This window comes from Manis pentadactyla, chromosome 1 (assembly GCF_030020395.1).
Source record: "Manis pentadactyla isolate mManPen7 chromosome 1, mManPen7.hap1, whole genome shotgun sequence".
Classification (NCBI taxonomy): Eukaryota; Metazoa; Chordata; class Mammalia; order Pholidota; family Manidae; genus Manis; species Manis pentadactyla.
In genome coordinates this window covers 228,703,840-228,724,684 of record NC_080019.1, presented here as the reverse complement: position 1 = coordinate 228,724,684, position 20,845 = coordinate 228,703,840, and the positions used below count along the sequence as shown (strand labels likewise).

At 41.5% G+C, this 20,845-nt stretch overlaps 1 long non-coding RNA gene across 1 annotated transcript in view; it reads left to right on the top strand.

Annotated features, from left to right (window-relative positions):
- LOC118908510 (uncharacterized) overlaps positions 1 to 20,845 on the top strand; it is a 262,474-nt gene that overhangs the window by 46,068 nt on the left and 195,561 nt on the right. The window contains exon 2 of the long non-coding RNA XR_005023217.2: positions 14,121 to 14,185. This is a non-coding gene — a long non-coding RNA (uncharacterized LOC118908510). The remainder of the gene's footprint in view (positions 1 to 14,120; positions 14,186 to 20,845) is intronic.

The window sequence follows — 20,845 nt, the reverse complement described above, 5'->3', positions numbered from 1 at the left end:
TGGGTGCTGGGGAATACCAGCAAAATCAGCATGTGATGCTAAGGAGAGATGGTAAATTAGAATACAAGAAGCCAACAGGGCAAAAAAGGACATCAGATGTTATGTTTACTTGTGCAACAACTAGAAAGTTCAACATCCTCTCAGTGTGAACAAGCACAGGGGGGCAGGCCAGATGCGTGGTGACACCTGGGAGCATGCTAGAAATGCAGACTCTCAGGCCCAGTCCCAGTCCCACTGAATCAAACTAGGATTTGGAAAACATTAGGACCCGGATGTTCAGGTGGCATGTCTTGGAGGCAGTTAGCAGTGAGGTTTATAAACCTCAAGCTCATGGTACAACAGCACCATTTGTGCAAAGAATAAGAGTTCCAAGGTGCATATTTGAATTTCAGAACGTGAAAAGACATACTTACAAACAGGCATTCCTTTCCTAGTCCCCCTGAAAAATGGCCAGCTTTGGTGTGGCTATCAGACTTGTCTGTGGACCATTCACAGTAGAAGATCACCACGCGTCCAAGTGAGCCAGTGGAAAGGATAATGGAATTTCCTAGAGCTACGGCACACATCCAAAGCAGCTGGTATGAGGGTGTAAAGAGCTTTTGTAGAGCAAGTGGATTTGTTTATTTAGCAAGGGTGGTTGGGAGAGAATGAGAAAGGGTTTCCTGCCTCCTGAAACTGAATGATGGGGTAGGAGGATATTGCCTGGCTGAGATGCCGGGGACAGAACATCATGTAGATGCAGCAGCCCTTACTGGGGACCAGTGACGTGCCAGCCCCTGTGCTGGCCTCAGGAAGTACAGCCCTGAAGACAATAGGGTTTGGAGGAACTCCTGGGGTCTGGATGTGGTGGGCAACTGACTTCGTTTCCCTCTGGGAATGGGTTTTTTACTTCCTTTGCATCTGTTACTTTTCCCATTAATTCAGTTGATGACTGTATGTAGCTTCTGTTTTTGCTTCCAGATCTAATCACAAGTAAGGTGACTGCTGGGGCCACTATCCCTGGAATTGGGACACTTGGAATGGGACTTCCTGGCGTAACTGGGAATGCCCTCATTTGTTCCTGTTGTTGCTAGTCATCAAGGTAGTTAAAGAGGCTGGTTTTTAAAACCTCCATCCTCAGCAGAGGGCTGTGCGAATGAGGATTACGTGCACGGTGCTTTTCTGGGGAAAACCAGACTGGCTTGGGATCTTTGTTGTGAAATACTCTGTCAAAATTAATTAAGGGAATCATGTAATTACAATGAATGCATCTAGATGGCCCCCAATGGGTTGTTTCTTAATATGGGATTAGTTTGTAAACATCTGAAAGAGCAATGAAAAGACTAAATGGACTCTTTTTGGGCTAAAACAAATCTTTGTGTTAGTTTTATCTTAATGGCAGTGATGGTTAGAATGTGACTCTTGCCCCTGTAAACTTCATCACGTTAGGTGTAAATCCTCAGATGGGGGCCCAGGGTTGGGAGGCCCAACAGACAAGCCGGTATTATTTTTAAAACTTGGGCACATCACAAACTTGTCACGGGTGGCAAGGCTGGCAGGAGATAATTGCCAGCCCCCCGGGTTCATAGGGAGGCACGTGCCTTGAGACTGGGCTTCTCTGGCCCTTGATAAACGGAGTCATCACTAATACCCACATGCTGCTGAGTGTATTATTTCAGTCACCAAATGGAGATTTTAAAATGACTTCGTAACATGCCAAATTAGGTTAATTATCTTTTAAGAGTGTTCGGGAAGAACTCTGTTCTGAGGCTGTAGGGGATGGGCCACAAGCTGGCCTTTAAAAATTTATTTTAAAAATCACTGATTTTTTGCACCTCCTTTCATGACTACTCCCAGCCTTGAGGGACACCCAGCAAGTGTCCCTTGTGTCACCTTTTTCCGTAGCTAGCCCAGGGACACTTTTATGGAGACCAAGGTCCTATGGGAGTGTCTCCCCTCCCAGCACGTCCCTTCTTACCCACCACGTGTCCTGGCAGCGGTTCTGAGCCATAACCGCACTCAATCTGGTTCTTAGAGAACTTGTACCATTTCTGTCCCTTGATATTTGGATACAGACATCCCAGTTCAGGAGGGAGCCTCATGCGGGCAGAAGCAGGGCCTCGTTCTCCAGGGACCCTTGCACTGGGCACGCATCTGAGAAGCAGTCTCCCATGGGTGTGTGACCAAACGACGCTGGCGAACTGCATCCTGTCACCAGAATGTAGTTGGTAGAATGTGTGAACTGTGTGCCTTCTCGCATAAAATTCCTTAAATCTCTCTGCTTTCTACAAAATGGAGTAAAAGGTCTTTAACATCATCTTCATGCCCCTCCACCAAGCTTAGTTTAAGCCCACTGAGATCATCTAGACCCTGAAGGTACCGAGCCCCCTCGTGCCACTGGATTCCCAACATGCTCTTCCCTTTCCCTGGAAGGGTCTTCCCTCCATCCCTACCCTTCACATTCCTTTGTGGTTAGCTCCTGTTCCTCCTTAGCTCTCTGCTTTGATATTACTTTTCTGGGAAGCCTTGAGGTCCTCAACACTAGTTCAGGCACATGTAAGTCTCCGTAGCACCCCATACCACGCCCACACTCCCACATGACTTGGCACTTTGACCTCGACTGCAAACTCATTGAGGACAGGTGTCATACCTCTCTTAGCTCATCTTTGATCCCTAGCCCCTAACACAATGCTCTGCACAGAGCAGACACTCAGTTATCTCTATTGTTATTGATGAGAGTGACATTAATCACAGATGCTATGGGCTAGGAAGTAAGTACATAGTGTGGCTGCTCCATGGAGAATGGGGAGCAAAAGGTCCTGGCTAGGAGCTGTTCTGTGCTGAAGTGCTCATGCCCTAAAACAGGGGGGTAGGGCCTGGGGTCAAAGAGGGATGCTGCCGCTCAGTGGGTGTTCTGATGTAGCTTTGGGGATGGTCTTGAGAGGAGCTAGTGTGTAGTGATTCGTCTCACTGTCAGTGTTGGTGGGAGCATTACTAGAGACACTGGAGGAACTTTACCTTGAATAACTCTGTTCTTACTTTTATTATTTAGTATCGTGTCCTAAAGCTGTGAAGTGAGCTATGACACAGGACCAAGGGATCTTTCAAAAAATATTTCAGTGATATTTAATTCTAAGCATTCCTTCTTTTGGCACGGTGTGCCCTCTAGATCACTGAATTTGTAGGCCACGAGTGGGGGTGGTTCAGCTGGGCTCTGTGTATCTGAAGCCATCGGCCACCTACCGTCGAGTATTTGTGTTTCCTGCTGACTTTCTTGACAAGCATTCTATGCCTGTGCGCTATCGATGGCATTGGTTCTGTTCACTCAGTAAGTGTTCACTGGAGGTCAAACTGTGCCAGGCATACTGTCACGGGGGTAAACAAGACAGGTGACCTTGTGGTCCTTCCCTTGGGGGAACTGGACAATAAACAGAATAGAACAAGGATAGAGCCACACTGTGAGGACACAACGGGGAAGCAGTGATAGTGATGAGACAGGCAGACCTAAATGCCAAGCACTGCTAAGGCTGGCCTCTGTGGAGGGTGTATTTATAGAAAAACTGAAAGATCAGAGAAAGCCAGGGGCAGTGTTCCAGACCAGAAGACACAGAATGTACTCAGACCCTGAGGTGAGGAAAGGCCTGGCATTTTTCAGAAACTGGATGTCAGAAGAATGCACTGGCAGGAGAGGAGGGCCTGGGGGGCGCTGTCATGTGAGGTACTGTGGGAGAAGCAGTCAGGGTCTGAGCCGTGCAAGACCAATGTGGTGTTGCCATATTTGCAGGGACATTGAAGCCACTGCAGTATTTTAGGCAAATTAAATGGTTTCACTTACAATTTTAAAAGCTCCTTCAGTTTACTGTGTTGATTGGATTGGACTAAAAACCACAAAGTATTGCTGAAAGAAAATGTAAAAGACATAAATAAATGGAAAGGTATCCCATGTTAATGAATTAGAAGACTTAGCGTTATGATAACATTACCCAAAACCATCTACACATTCAGTGCAATCCCTATTTAAAAAAAAAAAGAAATTTTTTTTGTAGAAATAGAGAAGCCAAATCTAAAATGTACATGAAATCTCTAAGGACCCTGAATAACTGAAACAATGTTGAAAAATAAGGACAAAGTTGGAGGGCTTCCTGCTTTCAAAAATCACTGCAAAGCTACAGTAATCAAAACAGTGTGGTATTGCCACAAGGACAGCCATAGAGACCAATGGGATAGAATAGGGACTCCTAAAGTAGACTCGAGCATATATGATCCAGTGCTTTTTGACAATAATGCCAAGACCATTTAATGGGGAAAGGACCATCTTTTCATATGTGAGGCTGGGAAAACTGGATATCCACATGAGAAAGAAAGAAGCTGGACCCTTACCTTATACTATATACAAAAGTCAACTCAAAATGTATCAAAGACCTAACCATAAGGGTTAAAACTATAAAACTCTTCAAAGGAAACAGAGAGAAAACATCATGACATTGGACTTGGCAATGACTTCTTGGTAATGACTCTGAAACCACAGGCAACAAAAGGAAAATAGATAAATTAGACTTCATCAAACTTAAAAACTCTTGTGCATCAAAGGATACTACCAAGAGAATGAAAAGACAACCTACAGAATAGGACAAAATGTAGTAAATCAAAAATCTAATAAGGGATTCATATCCAGAATATAATTAAAAAGTGGGCGAAAAGGTTGAATAAATATTTCTCCAGTGAAGACACACCAATGACTGACACTCACATGAAAGGATGTTCAACATCGCTATTCATTAGGGAAATGCAAATCAAAATCACAGGGAGATACCCCTTCACACCCATTAGGCTGGCTATTATATTTTGAAAAATGATAATTAATAAGAGGTAGAGAAATCGGAACACTTGTGTATTGCTGGTGGGAATATTCATGGTGCAACTGCTGTGGGAAACACTATGGAGGTTTTCAACAAGTTGAACATAGAATTACCATATGATCCAGCAATTTTGCTTCTACCCAAAAATATTGAAAGCAGGTGTTAAAACAGATATTTGTACATTAAGTTCATAGCAGGATCATTCACAATAGCCAAGAGATGAAAACAACCCTCATGCCCATCAACAGATAAATAAATAAACAACAGAATATTATTCAGCCTTAAAAAAGAGAAATTTTGGGACATGCAACATGGATTGAAGACATTCAAATAAGCCAGAGACAAAAGGACAAATATTGTATAAGTCCATTTGAAATATATAGAATAGACAAATTCATAGAGAGAGAAAGTAGGCTAGGTTGCCTGGGACTGGGGGTACTTACTGTTTCATGGGTGTTGATGAAAAGGTTTTGGCGGTGGATAGTATGACGGTTGCACAACGTGGTGGATGTCTGTAGTGACACTGGGTTATACATATAAAATGGTTAAAATGATCAATTTTATGTTAGATATGTTTTACTGTAATTAAAAAGAAATGGAAAAGGAAAGTTTTGACTGGAAGAAGGGAAAGAGTGTAAACTGGTGTACCAGTGAAGACAAATTTTATTCAGCGTTCAGGTTCGAGAGCATGATGGCTTGGATCAGGATGGAGACGTGGAAATGAGGAAAGATGATTTTTGTGTGTGTGTGATTTGTAGGGATAGAATGTCACTCATTGGGTTTTGTCTTATTTTTTTTTTACCTTGAGCCAAAATAAAAACACCTCTTACTGAAATATGTCTTACTTGGAGAAGATTCCATCACCCCAGTGGCTCAAGGCCCTATGTGTGCCTGCCCAGTTTTGAGTAAGAAGTTCCCTCAGTGTCAAGTTCCTTTCATTAATTTTTGGCATTTACATGGACCCCTTAGGGTGATCTTTGTACCCTAGGATTATCCATCTGGTGCCAGAAAAACCAGCATTACTCATAAGGGTCTCTGACACCATGGTCTTACCTGTAAATAAATTTCCCCCAAATTCTCCCCAGGCGTTTGTTTTTGAGAAGGCAAGTCGGTGTATAAAATATTGATTTTTATGTAGCATTTGCATGGCGAATTAGCTCTCTGGATCTGTAGTCTATTTTTTTTTTAACATCATCAAAGAATAACAGAACAGCTTCTATTCCTTATGCTCATCCCTTGGAGATTTACACAAAGAAAATAGCATTGGAGGCCCATACACAAAGATTCCACCACATGGTTACAATTTCCTGAAGTTTAGCTTTTCTGCTTTTGCCAAGGAGAGCCGGAGGGGACACTGTGGAGGTTTGTTCTGGAAAGCGGACTGCTTCTGAAGCCTGTTCATTAAAGCAAAAGGAAATGGCTCCTGCGTGCAGCTGACCCCGCTTTCTGGGGCGGAACTGCTGTGCTGGGTAGTTACGGCGGGTGGCAGTGCCTTCTTGAGGCCTGCAAGACCTGACTGGACGGGGACGGGTGGGGTTCGGGCAGCCCCAGTGGGACTGGCAGGCTGATCCCGCAGGGTACCCTAACTTATGACCAATAGTAGGAAGTGGGGTGTATATGTCAGTAGAGACCCCAGGCCACAGATACTGAGTTACAGCGCAAAGAAAACAAATTTCTTTAGAATGTGGTGAGGATACAGGGGCTATTGAGATTTTATAGTTATTTTCTTTGTCACTTTTACAGTAAGTCCATCTTCCCAGGCTGTCTTGAGTTTGGGGGAGAACAGTCATAACTCCTACCATAAAAATAACAGTGGCAATTGTAGTGAGCTCTCAGATGTTGACTCCCATGCCAGGAACTGTATTCAGGGTGAGCTACGGACTGAACTGGGTTCCCCTAAAATTCGTATTTTGAAGGCCTAACCGCCCAATATGACTGTCTTTGGATATGGGGCCTTTTGGGAAGTAATTAAGGTTAAATGCAGTCCTAAGGATAGGGCCCCAATTCAATAGGACTTGTGTCCTTAGAAGAAGAGGAAGAGTCAGCAGAAATACGGTAAGGACATAGCAAAAAAGGTGGGTATCTGCAAGCCAGAAGGGAAGGTCTAACCAGACACCAGCCCTGCTGGCACCTTGATCTTGGACTTTCAGCCTCCAGAATGGTGAGAAAATAAATTTCTGTCGTCTAAGCCCCCAGGTCTGTGGTCTCTTGTTATAACAGTGCTCACACACTAACACAGGATCATACGTAGCTTATCCCAGTGAATTCTCACAGTCAGTCTATGAGGTAGGTTTTATTATCGTGATCTTACAGATGGACTCTGATGCTCGATAGGCCAGGTAAATTAATAGCAGAAGCAGGAGTGGAACTTGAGCAGCCTCTACTCTTTGAGAGTAATGGTTTTCACCAAAGAAAATGAAATTTATTTGCCTTGTCTGAAATGTCTTACTTTCTCGTGTTGTTATACTGGATACAGTGCTTTACCTTTTATGTGTCATCGGCACCTGCTGAGGCAGCTTGCACATGATAGGTCCTCAAGATTTCGCCGAATAAAGGATGTAGGGGCACTGCAAGTAATAGTTAATGTGGAGTTATTTGGATCATCCCTTTAATTTTACTGGTTTCACTTATTCTTTCTCTGCATAAAGAAGATAAGCATTGCTCAGAAAATTCAGCTGCATACATGAGCAATTGACTAAAATATAATTTCAGGAAAATTATGATTCTCAGGCAACTCATTGTAAAGAAAAGATACAGAAAGATCATATGGCACCACTGAGATTTTTAAGCAGGGGACTGGTATATTTGTAGTGGTGTATTTCTCAAACTATGTAAAAGAGGGTCATCGGTGTCAGTCTTGAAGTAGTCTTGCTCATTTAACTCCAGCATTGAGTTGTTGAATGCAAAAAATCCTTTGGTCCATTGGGTTCTCAACTATTTTTGCTTCCTGACGGCCAATGCGAGTGGACTCTACCTCTTTGGAAAGAAGCCACTCCCCAGGTGGTATTGTTCTCGCTCTTCCATCTAAAGAGGACCGGACATTCCCTGAGCCTATTCCATGCCTTTTCTTCTCAGCTCTGGGAAAAAAATTTTCTCAAGTCAGAAGCATATGTATATGCCTTTTGCTTTCCTTTGAAACACTGTCTTTAAAGGAGACAAATTATTCTTATCTCCTTAGACATTGGTAAAAGATGGCAAAGCTATGCTCATTGAAAAGAATTCCCAATCTTTGAGACCAAATTCACTGAGACCTCCCTGTTTCCAGAAAGGGCACTATATTGTCATGTGATAGGTGAGCAGGAAGAGTTATTAAATGAAAAGAGAAATTCAAGAGATTTTTGGTCCCAGGTAAACCGAACTTCAGAAAACTTGATGTATGTCCATCTACAACTGAGCAAATACAGAACCTCTTCTGTTGACCCCATTGTACTCAGGTATGTTTGTTTCAATAGCATCACCTCCAGAGAAGTGGGGATCAGGACACATGATGCTTGAATGTTAGTAGTAAATGATCTAAGATGGCATATTTATATATCTATTAAAAAATAGAATCCATTTTGCAGATTCATCATCCAGCATGTGTTTTCAAGAATTCACTTCTTAAACTGAGATCAGTTTCTTTCCTCATTTTCTTCTTCCAGTTGAAAATCTCTGAATCCTTCCTCTGCCTTCAAAGTGATACTTAAGCTTTAGAACAGTAGAGTAGAAGGGATAAGGAAGAGACAGAATTCATCCCCCTCATTTTATAAATGAGGAAAATCTGAGTAACTGATTTGTCTAAGGTTACATACCTATTAATGGCAGGCTCATGTCTGAAACCTAGATGCCCTGTTCCCAGGAAATACAGACTTTGCTTCCAGTCTTGTAAAGGGGATAATTGCCTCCATCATTTGAAATCGAGATATGTCTAAATACTGCTGGGTTCAGCCTCATCCCAAGATGGATGTGTAATTGTCTGAGGCATCATCTGTTATTCTGCCAAAGATTCAACACACTACTCAGTGGGAAACCAGTTCTAATTTAAGTCAGAACAAATGACGTGTTTTTTCCTATTGTGGGGCATGACAAGTTTCAGAAATAATGAGCTCCACTCACCAGACTTCTCTTTGGCTTGAATATTGTACTCTGAAGTCATTCTTACTAATATCCTCTAAGGAGCTGAAGGGTTATACGTGCGTTCTCAGAGCCATGTTTTATTATCAGGACCATTCATTCCACTTATGCATACCAGTTAAGCACATGGAATAGAAAGAGGAATTTGCAGTATTATGTGTGTGTGTGTGTGTGTGTGTGTGTGTGTGTGTGTGCTTAACTGAATGTGGAAAGTTGTACTGAGTTTTGATATCACATTAAGGTGCAGGTCTCATTTTTATGTAAACCCTCTCTGGCCTGAGGTGCTTTTCTCATGACAACCCTCCCTGCTGCAACCTCCTGCCGTAAAGGGAGTTTATGGTCAAAATATCAAAAGGTAGGTAGTTTGCTATTGTCAAGCATTTGAGCAGTTGGTTGCAGCGGAGGGGTGGAAACAGAGTCTCCTACAAACTCTTTCATCTGTGGGAAGAGGCAAAGTCCTTTGTGTCATCCAAGCCCAGCATAGCCACGCAAATGCCAGGTGCCTTCCCCAAACACATGAAAGCCATGGACTTTGTCTTTCCCCCCAGCCCTGATGCATGGGTGCACACTCCCAGTGCTGTTCACAATTTCACAGGGCTTCATGAGCCTCATACATAATTCAGTTAAAGGGACAAAGTCAAGCTAACACATAAAGCTGTTAATCACGAGGTGGCAAATCCCACCATGGGAGGTCCAGAAGGCAAAGAAATCCCTTTGGATTGGAGTGATGACGAAAGTCTTTCCAGGATGGGTAGGACATGATCTGTCCCTTGAAGCACAAACATGCTTTAGGTAGGCAGAAGGGAAATGTAGGGGTGGGGAAGGGATGTTTTGCCTAAGAGAACAGTGCATGAACAAGGCTGCCAGGAGAATGTCAGATCAAACAAGCGACAATGTAAATAGCAATGATTATATGCAGTAAATGTTTTCTATTCTTAAGAGTCACCTAACATAAATTTCCAAAACTGGTGATATTGTTGACCTAATTCTGATGAGGAGGAGTGATAATATGTCCAATCAAATTAAGTCAGCCACAGTTTGGAGTTGCATGTAACATCATTTATTGGATGATGGTTTGTGTTCTTAGCTAAAAGACCTGTTCATCTTAACCTTTTCTTTGCAACTCTTTCCAATTCAATTATTTTCTGGGCATCAGCAGCTCTTAACAGGAGACCCAATATGTCTTCAACTTATGCAATCCAATCTTTTTGTGCATTTTTCCTATGCTTATGTATTTGCGTATCCACATACACTTGCATATGTGCAAAAAAAATATGTGCAAAAAATAGGAACCTAAAAGTTTTTCTAAGGTGTTGGCAGTGGTTATCTCTGGGGACTAGGATTGGAAGACAGAGATGGTAAGAAGGGAACTTTATTTTACTTTAAATACTGCTGTGTTGTTTGAACTTTTTACAGTAAGCACACATTACTATTGTAATTAAAGAAAAAGAAAAAAGGAAAGAAATTGAGTTGAACATATCTCTAATATGTAGCCCTTTCATCTTTTTGAAGGTATGAAGAAAAAAAAATTATGCCTCAAGGGAAATTTATTTGATCAGAACCTGTGCTTTTTTAAAAATCATGTAATGAAGCACCTTGCCCTGGATTTCCAGTAGGCTGGCTTTGCTTAGATATGCAGATCTCCACTAATAATTTATAGTAACTGGAAGCTGTATTTGTTAGAGTGCCATCTCATGCCCACACTGGCATGTGCATGTGATTTGCTGGCGCTGGTCCCCCTCACTGTCTCTCTATAATTTGGATGTTTGAAGCTGATATTCGGGTTTACCACAAGCTCTTGTCCTCTCTACCCTGAGATTGGGTAGGGGGTCATTTCCGGCACTGCCCTAGGGAACCAGGATGCCCCCAGGGACCACACCTTTGGTGTTCTGGCAGAGCTCCAGTGTCCCTTTATGCTAACAGCATACCCAGAATTCAATGCAAATTTTTGGTGTGATGTGAGCTAACCAGCCACACAGAGCCTGCCTAAGGGTTCAGGGGGTGTAGCGTATAAACAGATGGAAAGTGCAAAAGGCTGACTGCTAATTCAAGTATTAAGAACACATGCATTTAAGGAAATAATTTTTGTGCGTGATTATGCTATAACATCACAGGGAAAAACTGCAAACAAAACTGTCTCCTCTGACTACAATGTAAAATAACACATTTAATGAGGAAAAATCAAAAGGCCACAGGAACACTTTAAGATGATGAATGAGGAAGGCAGGAACATGGCTGGTCTCTATTTTTGACAACATTGATTGCTTCACGAAGTAGAAAAGGAATGGTGGGGAAAGACTGCATACATTTTGGTGTAAGACAAGGGCAAGTTATATCACAGAGACAGAGTGGTGTTGTAGTTAAGAACAGGACTTCTGGCAGTTCAAATCATGGCTGCTCCACTTACGAGCTGAATGACCTTGGGCAAGTGACTTCACCTCTCTGTGCTGTAAAACAAAGCTAGTTTAAGTGACTACCTGTTGGAATTATTAAGAACTTTGAAGGAGCTCATATATCCATAGCATTTAGAATATTGCCTGGTATGTAGAAGGTGTAACGAAAAATATAAATGAATAAATATATGATCATATACTGATCTCTTAACGCTTGCCAGGCCCTGCCCTGAGTGGGATGTTCCAGTTTATTCCTCAGAACACTGTGAGCGGTTTCGTGATAGTTCCCATTTGAAAGTTGAGGACAGCGAGGCTCAGAGGATGAGTGTTTGTCCAGGATGGCACCAGGAGCAGGATTTAAATACAGGTGATCAGATCTCAGGACCCATGTTCTCAGCTACGATCATCTTCTGGAGATGGGAAGGGAACAGTTAAAGAAATTCTGACCCCAAACCAAGCATCCAATCTATGGCTTAAAATTATTTAGGCAAAATGGACATAGAGTCTTCGTTTGGGGTGATGAGAAACTTCTGGAACCAGAAAGTGGTAATGGTTGCACAGCTTGTGTATGTACTTAATGCCACTGAATTTTCCACTTTGAAATATTTACTATGGTAAATTTTACGTTATGTGTATTTTACCACCATAATTAAAAAAAAAAAAATTGCACGTCCAGGGACAAGTAGCCCCCACGTGAAGGGAATGTTGGCCGTTAATCTTCGTTGCCACCAGTGCAGCCAGGGGGCATGGGGACAATAGTCCGTCTTCTCCTTGAGGCTGATGTCTCTTCCTGAAACACGGATTTTTCCTGCTTTATTACAAAGACATTTGATGTGAATTCTGGCTGTAATGCAATCTCCCTGGGGCAAGCATACAGCAACTGCCCCTCCTATAAGAAGCATAATTGTATTTTCTTCCCTGATAATAAAGTTCCTTGCACATTTTAAATCTTGAAGTGAGAAAGCTGAAAACAAAGAGCCCAGGAGGGATTGTGTTTCCTGTGAATAATTTCACCAGACCGGAGGCAACATGAAGAGGAATGAAATTAAGGGGGAATATTAAGAAATATAAATTAAGCATAATTTAGTTTCAATTTTTTTTTTTACTGAAATCTGTGAGGAGCCTATTGTCTAGTTGCAGAATAAGAAAAAATGTGTTTTTCAAATTCCTTACAATGCTTAGAACCAAAGTTTTAGAAAAATTTAATCCCTTCGTGAAGAGGGGCCAACAGGTGCGACAATATGTCGTGGGCATGTTGTTTTACTTATTAAAACAAAATTTTTAACCATTTCATTGATGGTGTTATGGAAACATTGTAAGGGTGGCCTTTCCTGAGGTTGACTCTTGAAGAGCTATTTTGTCTTGTTTCTTACTTTTATTATATTTGACCCAAAACAGACATATCAAAGTAATTCATAAAATTTTATCTACAACATGAATTATAAAGTTGTAAGAAAGTCCTTTGTTCCCTGTTTCCTTATTTTGGTCATGGAGATGAGGTGAAGGCTTCTGTTTTATTTAAAGAACCTGTCTCCTTAACAAATGCTTGAGGCATTTAAAAGAATTTTTATCTTATGATAAACCAATGCAAATACAGTATGCAAGAACAGATTCCAATAAAATATCTAAAAAGTGTGGAACTTTTGCTGACAAACTAAAGTAAGAGGTCAAAACAATGGGACAGATTATTTGTTGCTTCAAACAAAAGCCTGGTCATGGAGCCCCAGGCTCAGATAACGCCCAAGGAGATTCAACGCCAGATCCTTACCATTGTCCTTCAAACTGCATTTTATTCTGTAATAACTTACCAGAGGAGACCTACTGGGTGATGCTATCAGCTGCTTAGTTCTCTGCTTCCGGGAAATATATTTTATACTTGGGAAATAAGATACGGGTTTTATTGAACTTGAAAATGGTGAGCTGGGTAGAGATGCCAGGCAGGTTGGCTAAATCTTCCAAGGTTAGGGGACCCAATCCCTGTGCAGTCAAAATCCCCATATAACTTGCAACTCCCCCAAAACTTTCCTATTAGCTTACTGTTGACTAGAAGCTTTACTGATAACATAAAGTCAGTTAACACATTTTGTATGTTATGTGTATTTATATACTGCATTCTTACAAGAAAGTAAGATAGAGAAAAGAAAATTTTTTAAAAATTGTCACAAATCAACAAAAAATTTTCCTGTCTATTTATTGAAAAAAATTCACATTTAAGTGGATTTGCACAGTTCACACCTGTGTTGTTCAAGGGTCAGCTGTACTCCTCTTAAAGACAGTGTTATTTATAGTCTTTATTCTTATGACATTTGGTCAAGTAAATCTGCTAATTTAGGGGGCTAGGGGCTAGTGAAACTAAACAGTTTTAGCACCTTTTGTTAAGGATTTAAAATAACAATTTTTTTGGCGATTTTGTTGATGTTATTTTTAGCTAGTAGACTTAGGAATGTGAAAGCCTTAATTTTGTACACTAAAATGGACTTTCAGTCTCAAAAACAACCCTGGCACTGCCATTATAAAGTCAGCTTCACTGTTTTTGTAGCTTGTGGAACAGAAAGTGAACGTGGTGGGGGGCAGGGGGAGGCAGAGAAAAGCTGGCTACTTCTCTGGAAGGGTGAGCTCCGGAGAGCAGTTTCTTGAGAATGGCATGGGGCTTCATTTCTCACGTCTTCCTCTGTGGAAGCCTCCATTCACGACAGAAGTAAAGAAAAAAATATATGGGGCAGCATAGAAGGCTTCCAGGCTGGATTTTGATCATTGTTTTTATTATATTTTCTAGTTCTATGCTAGGAAGACAAGATGGCAGATCTAGTTGTCAAGCTGCTTGGATGGTCTTGGACTCAGGTAAGTGACATTTCTTTATATTTGTTGAAGCCAAGAACTCATTCCTCCCAAGAGTGGGTGATGTAGGCCACAAAACAGTCCATGGTAAGAAATGGTTACTATTTGATTTATTCTGAAAAACATACATGGGAGTAGAGTTCTTGTTCTGATATGGTTCCATCGACTCCCAGTATGATCAATGTTCTGCTTATAGGATAATATTTTATGCTTCTGGAGGTTTGAATGATTGAATTCTACTAAGTGTTGCAAGATGCACTGCCTTTCAAAATTTCTCTGATATTTGTGTGACCTGGGTCTGAAGGTGATGGTCTGGCATGGCTACACTAATCCAAGATGCCAATCTCTGCTGGAAACATGGTATCATATTCTCCGTTCTACCATTAGTGATACTGAGATTTGTGATTTTTCTTTAAAATAGCATAAGACATGATGGCAGCAAAATGTTAACTGTTGTCTCTTACTATAGATATTGGGAATGGTATTTGTGAAGAGGTGAAAATGGTGCCCCTTGTCTTGCTTTCTGTTTCATAAATAGTATTTGGTGTTATAGACCCACTGGAGATCCCCAAAGCATCTTGTCTGTGTTAATGTGGAATGGAATGTTGCTCATTTTGGGTAGGTTGGAAAGACTTAGAAGTCAGAAATCTTGTAAGAGGGAAAAAGAGGGAGGAATGTATCTTACCCAAGAAAAGAGAACTATGTCTTAGTGCTAAACTTGGGCTGTTTTTTTTCCTTGCTCTGGAATATTGTTCTGTCCTTTGGGGATAAGAGGTTAAAGTACGGCTATGAAGCAGTTGTTTAACTGTCACCTAGATGGTGAAATGGATCTCTAAGAACCTGCCCTTCTGTGTACCCTTGGTGCTTGACTCGTGGCCTCAGCCACTTGGACAGTTCCCCCTTCAGCTCTCTGTGGAATAACGGTCCTCAAACTCTGTCGTCTCAGATCCTTTATGTTTATAAATAATTGAGGACTCCAGAGGCCCTTGTTTATTGACTATATTATGAATTAGACGGAAGTTAACATTTGCATATTTATTTTTAAAATAACAATAATAAACCCAGTATACATTAACTAAAATATCTTTATAAACAGTAGCTATATTTTCCAAAAGAAAAAGAAATTATTGAGAAGAGTGGCACTCTTTTACAGTTTTACAAACCTTTTTAATGTATGGTTTAATAGAAGATGGTTGGGTTTTCTTATCTGCTTCTGCATTCAGGTTGCTACGATATGTTTGTTTTGCTTGAGGTCTGTGATGAAAATCTGATCTCACAAAGATGTGTAGCTGTGAAAGATGAATATTTTAATGTTCCTTTTAGATAATTGTGACTATTCTTTGATAATACACCTAAACTTGACAAGTGGCAGTTTTTTTTCAGAGCTAGTTGTTGTGGTATGAAATCTGAAGCCATGTGAATTAGTGTTTTACATTCTGTTACATTAAAAGCTGTTGGTCTGTCTCTTAACTTTGAATGGATCTTTTACCCATAAAAGATTTTGTAACACTATGCACTGATTATTTGTAAAATACTGGTGCAGTGCTTCCAAATGTTGACACATTTCAGTGTACAAAATGAAAATATTACATTAATTAGTATCACCATCCATCTTACCAGAAAAAAATCTTTGTGCAGTAGAAAGCTTTTAAGTTCATGGATACAGTTTTTCCAAAAATGTAAATTTTGCTTAAAAACTCACATTGTATCACTGGCAACAAATACTGTATGTTGTTCTCCTTGAAACGACATTTTGTCTTTCTTCAATTTAGAAAAAAAATGTCTTCCAAATACCTTTGTCAACACCATTGTTTGTCCATGGTTCTTTCAAGTAAAAATTGTGTTCCATTAAACCGTTAGTTTTTCTCTCCACACAATCACACAAGTGCTTTTCCTTGAAACAACAAGTGTTTTCTGCAGTTTTCCCATTTTGTTATACAGAATATTAAAAATGTGTGTACTTACAGACTTAACTTTTTAAAAACTCCCTTATCAAGGACATTTTAAATTGTAACCTTCCCAACTTCCTCCTTTTTTTTACAAGCCTGTGTGAGGGAGAGAAAGAAAGAGGGAGAGGAAGATGTTGCTTTGATTCGTGCTGAGCCATTTAGCAGTTTGGCCGTGGTGACTTTTGCGTCATCAGTGTATAGTTCAAAAAGGTGAAAAGGCAATAATATCTTCGGTTTATCACGACAGTAGTTTTGACCTGTTGGCTTCCCTAAAAGACTCCTTGGACCCTATTTCCCCTGGGCTTCTGTGGATCACACTTTGAGAATTGCTGCTTTAGAGTGAACACTTTGTTCTGAGGTGATAAACCTTCATGAAATTTCTTTTCCCTTGTTCTCTTTGGTTATTAACTCTCTGAACTTGGTCATCAGCTGTCCCGTGATTCTCATCGGAAGGGCTTTACCTGTGTGAAATATTTATCTCTTAGTGAAATGCTTAACACACATTCCCACTGAAAAATAAGTTAAGACAGAGATTCTCTGAGAAGAAAAATATTAAAGAGCATTGATTCAAACCTTTAGTGACTAGGTAATATTATTGTGATCTAATCACAGTGGCAGAATGTTCTTCAAACATCGAAACGAACAGCTCCATAATTTTCACAGTGTGCTATGTGACAGAAGGCAAAAACTTTTGATTTTCCCCAATATCTGAGGAGCAGCAAGCAGAGCCTATACCTCCTCCTGTACTCTCCTCTTTGTCATCTCTGGTCGGCCTGCCAGCACACCGATTTTTACCTCTGTGATCTGTCCTCTGGTTGGCTGTGTTTTCAATAGCTACTTAGTATAAAAATAAAATGTGCAGATCCCATCAAATAAAGTAATTACGGCTTAGAAAGTGTCAAAATCCAAAAGCCAGGAGGAACACATTAGGCCCTGAGTACAAGAGACGCAGAGACCTGACAACTAATGTATCCCCATGGCAACAGGAGAATCAATATCTCTCCACTGGGCAGAGAGTTGACAGTAATTTTGCTGGGTCAGAGACTGGGGAGAGGGAACCTCCTTCTGCTGTGCAAAGAATTGTGCTCTCTTTTTTTAACCAAAAGCTTCTGATGGATTCATAAATGCCTCCTGTAAACTTGTAGCCCAGCGTAGGGGGAGGTGCTGTCCGTGGTGCTGGGGAAGGTCCTTACTTGGTAAAAGCAACTACTGGCTGCTGCATTGTCTTGGGTCCACGGATTGTCTTCTCTAAAGCCTGAGGGTGGAGACTTGTGTCTAACATAGGACTGAGAGCTGGCATGTCTTATATTTTTCTTCTATTTATGATTAACCATAAAAACAGGGCAGAGAGTTTCTGTGTATGATCTTCAGTATTGTCACATTCGAAATTAGTATTTCTCTGGATGTGGCATCACAAATTCTCTGATACCCCGTCATGGCTGCCGAAGAGATTGGATTAAACCTTACTGGATGTTTTGTGGATGTTTGTCATTTAGCACAAAGAGAGCATCAGTATTAACATCAGTTTTCCTAAACATGCTTCTCAGGCACAGTGGGTTTCTGGGTTGGTTGGATAACAGTATGTGACCCAGGAGAACAAGAGGTTTCATATCAAACCTATTTAAAGAAAAATAATGCTGCACACAGTGCAGAATGGAATGGATGGTAAACTGGAAAATGGAGAAAATATCTTCCTTTTTCTCTTTTCTTCCTTTCTTTCTTTCTTTGACACATGTTTAATGAAACTATCTTGAAACACTGACCATAAGTCAGGATACAACTCAGTCACATGAAGTTCTATAATGTCTTTCAGTAATGGTACTGATGGCTCTCTCTTACTAAGTGCCATGTTGTGATATTATGGTGAAATTAAAATGTGGGCTGCACTTTTAATACAAGGACATTAACAGAAATGTCATCCTTAACAAATTAGGCACTGAGAAATCTGCCCTGTAGCCAGAGGCCTGTCCTCATCTTTGCCTCTTGTTATAACTTATAAAAACAAACCTCACGATGTAAATGCCTGTGCGTTAGATTTCTGGTTGAGAGGCAGGTGACAGGCTGCAGTGGAGAAATGCGGAGAGGTGGAATTTTTGTTTGTTTGTTTCAGACAAAGGATTTCTGGCCCCGGGCGGTCCTGCTGCAGCTGTTCTCAAGGTGGAGGCAAAGGGCCTATTTTTCTAACCAGATTAAAAAGAGAAAATTCTGACTGTGATTTACTGTATCAGAGACAGAGAGGAGAAGGAAGGGAGAGAAGAGGAGGTGGAGAGAGGGGATACAGGAAAGAGAAGGGTGGTTATTAATTCTGGTGGAAATCGTTTGCTAGAGCTGCCACTTTCAAATTAGAAGAACAAACTATATCTGGATCCATTCGCAAGATAGGGGCCTAAAGGAAAGAGCAAAGGAGTGTGACTCACTGCTATGCATGTGAGAGAAGGTGGTGGGGTCTGTGTTTCTTGAGACAGAACTGCAAACGTCAAGTGTGACTGAATTCAAATCAGGTTTATGAAGAACATGCGTGGTTTCTTATTTGCCAGTTACACCCTGTTCACTTGTTACCGCCCTTGGTGTTCGTGGTACTGTTTGAGAACAAGCCTTCAGGCCAGCCAGTTGACTGTTTCGTTGACAACTGGGTGGAAGTGATGCTGGCCCTGTGGGTCTTCCATGTCTTCACTCTGACCTGCTTTGGTGCTTGGACACGGGGAGAATCTGAACCTCACCTCTGCCTGTAGCTTCTTCTATTCTCTTGTTACTGATCCATCCCTTGGGCCACTGGGAGAAACTTGAGCATATGGAATAAAGTTATTCTATACAACCTGTCTCTCCCTCTCCATCCCCTTTCACTTTTTAGTTGGAAAAAGAAGTTCAATGAATAGAAAAAGAAAGCGGGAAAACAAATCTGAGTAACTGAACAGAATGACTCCATAGGACTTATTTATGCAGTCAAACAGTATTTACTGAACGCCTCCTCCATGCCAGCACTGTCTCAGGCCCCTGGGGTAGACGTCCAGTGGAGATGGCAGACACGGCCTCTGCCCTCAAAGGCCACGGCCCGTGGAATCAATCAGACACCTATTCTGGTTAATACCATTATTTTTAATGAAACTGAACTATCTAAGTTCTTGCCTGTTTTATTTTTAAAGATGTTTAACTTTTGTGTGAATGCAGAAAACATCCACAAAATGAATTAGAAAAACAATAACTTGTTTTATTGGAAATTTGTTCTGAACGATCACGTTTTATAACATATACTACATTCTATACCCAGGAAAATAATTACTAAGGTTTAATAATAGTATCCAGGCTGCATGGGCATGGTCAGGAGCTCACGTAACACCCCACTCAGGCTCAGGGTAGCACCTCCTCTTTGAGGCAGATTAGCTCTATGGGCATTGTTGTGCACCTTTCTGGGACTGGGGCTTATCCTTAAACTGCACTCTCCAATGTGGCAGCTAGTAGCTACAGTGACTATTTAAATTGAAATGTGATTAAGTTTATGTTTCAATTTAATTTCTCATTCATACCAGCTACATTTCATGTGCTCAATTGGCTCATATGGGTAGTGGCTACCCTATTAGACAAAGCATAATAGAGAGCATTTTCTTCATTCCAGAAAGTTCTACTGGACAGTGCTGTTCTAGAAGTCATCCATTTAGCTGGCTTTTCTTAGGCATCTAGAGTGTACCCTTAAGCATTGTCCCAGAATCAAGACACAGTCTCTGCTGTCAGGGGTATTCGGCCCAGCGTAGAATCTGATTATAGGGCAGACAAGCAAAAGATGTGGTGTCATCAGTGAAGGATAAGGACAGGGTCGCTGGGATAGGCAGCCGTTGAGATAAGTTGCTTTGAAAGGATGGTGAGGAAAGGCCCTTTCAAAGAGCTGACATTTCAGCTGAAATCTGATGGATGAGAAGGAGTCAAGCCTGTAAAAGCCAGAAAAATAGTGTTTTGGGCACAGGGGACAGCATGCACAAAGCCACTGGGGTGGGGAAGCACTAGGCTTTTCTGCAGCCCCTCCTCACAGACAGAACATTGAGCCAGGTGGGAGGTGATGGTGATGCGGGTGACTTTCCTGGACCCTGTTTACTCCCTGGGCACTTTCACCAGGATGCTTTCTTGTCCATCTGGGCTCACTTCCAATTCATATTATACCATTTTCTCAAGTGTGACAGCAGGCCTATTCCCCTGGTCTCAGGATGAAGCTGAATAGAGTGCATTTAGCTTTTATTAAAGTTACTTATATTTCGGGGACCTGACATGCTCTATCTGATTGTGGTTAACAATGAGCTGTGGAAGCTTCCCTGTGCTAGTATTTGTTATTATCTCTATCTTCAAAATTTCTCCCCACTTCAGACCTTGTTGCAGCCTTTCCAGGAAGGCGGGCATCTGTTTCTGAAGGATTTCTGATTCCCTGGGCAGAGCCTTGAGTGCCCAGCTCGGTGGTTGGGAGGGGCTCACACCTGCTCACATGCGTCCCCTGGGAATCCACAAGGGCTTTCTGTCGGGGCTCCTTCTGCTCTGGCACGTGCATCAGGCCACAGCTCGCACTGACACGGGCTAAGGCCTACACATAGAGCTCTCTGTGACCTCCAGAAACCAGGGTCCAGCCTTGGAGGAAGGGAGGGGATATGTGGTTGGGACTAGTAACAAGACTCAGCAAAATTCCTGCTGTAGACCCACAGTGAGAGCAATCGTTGGAAACAGGGCTCAAGCA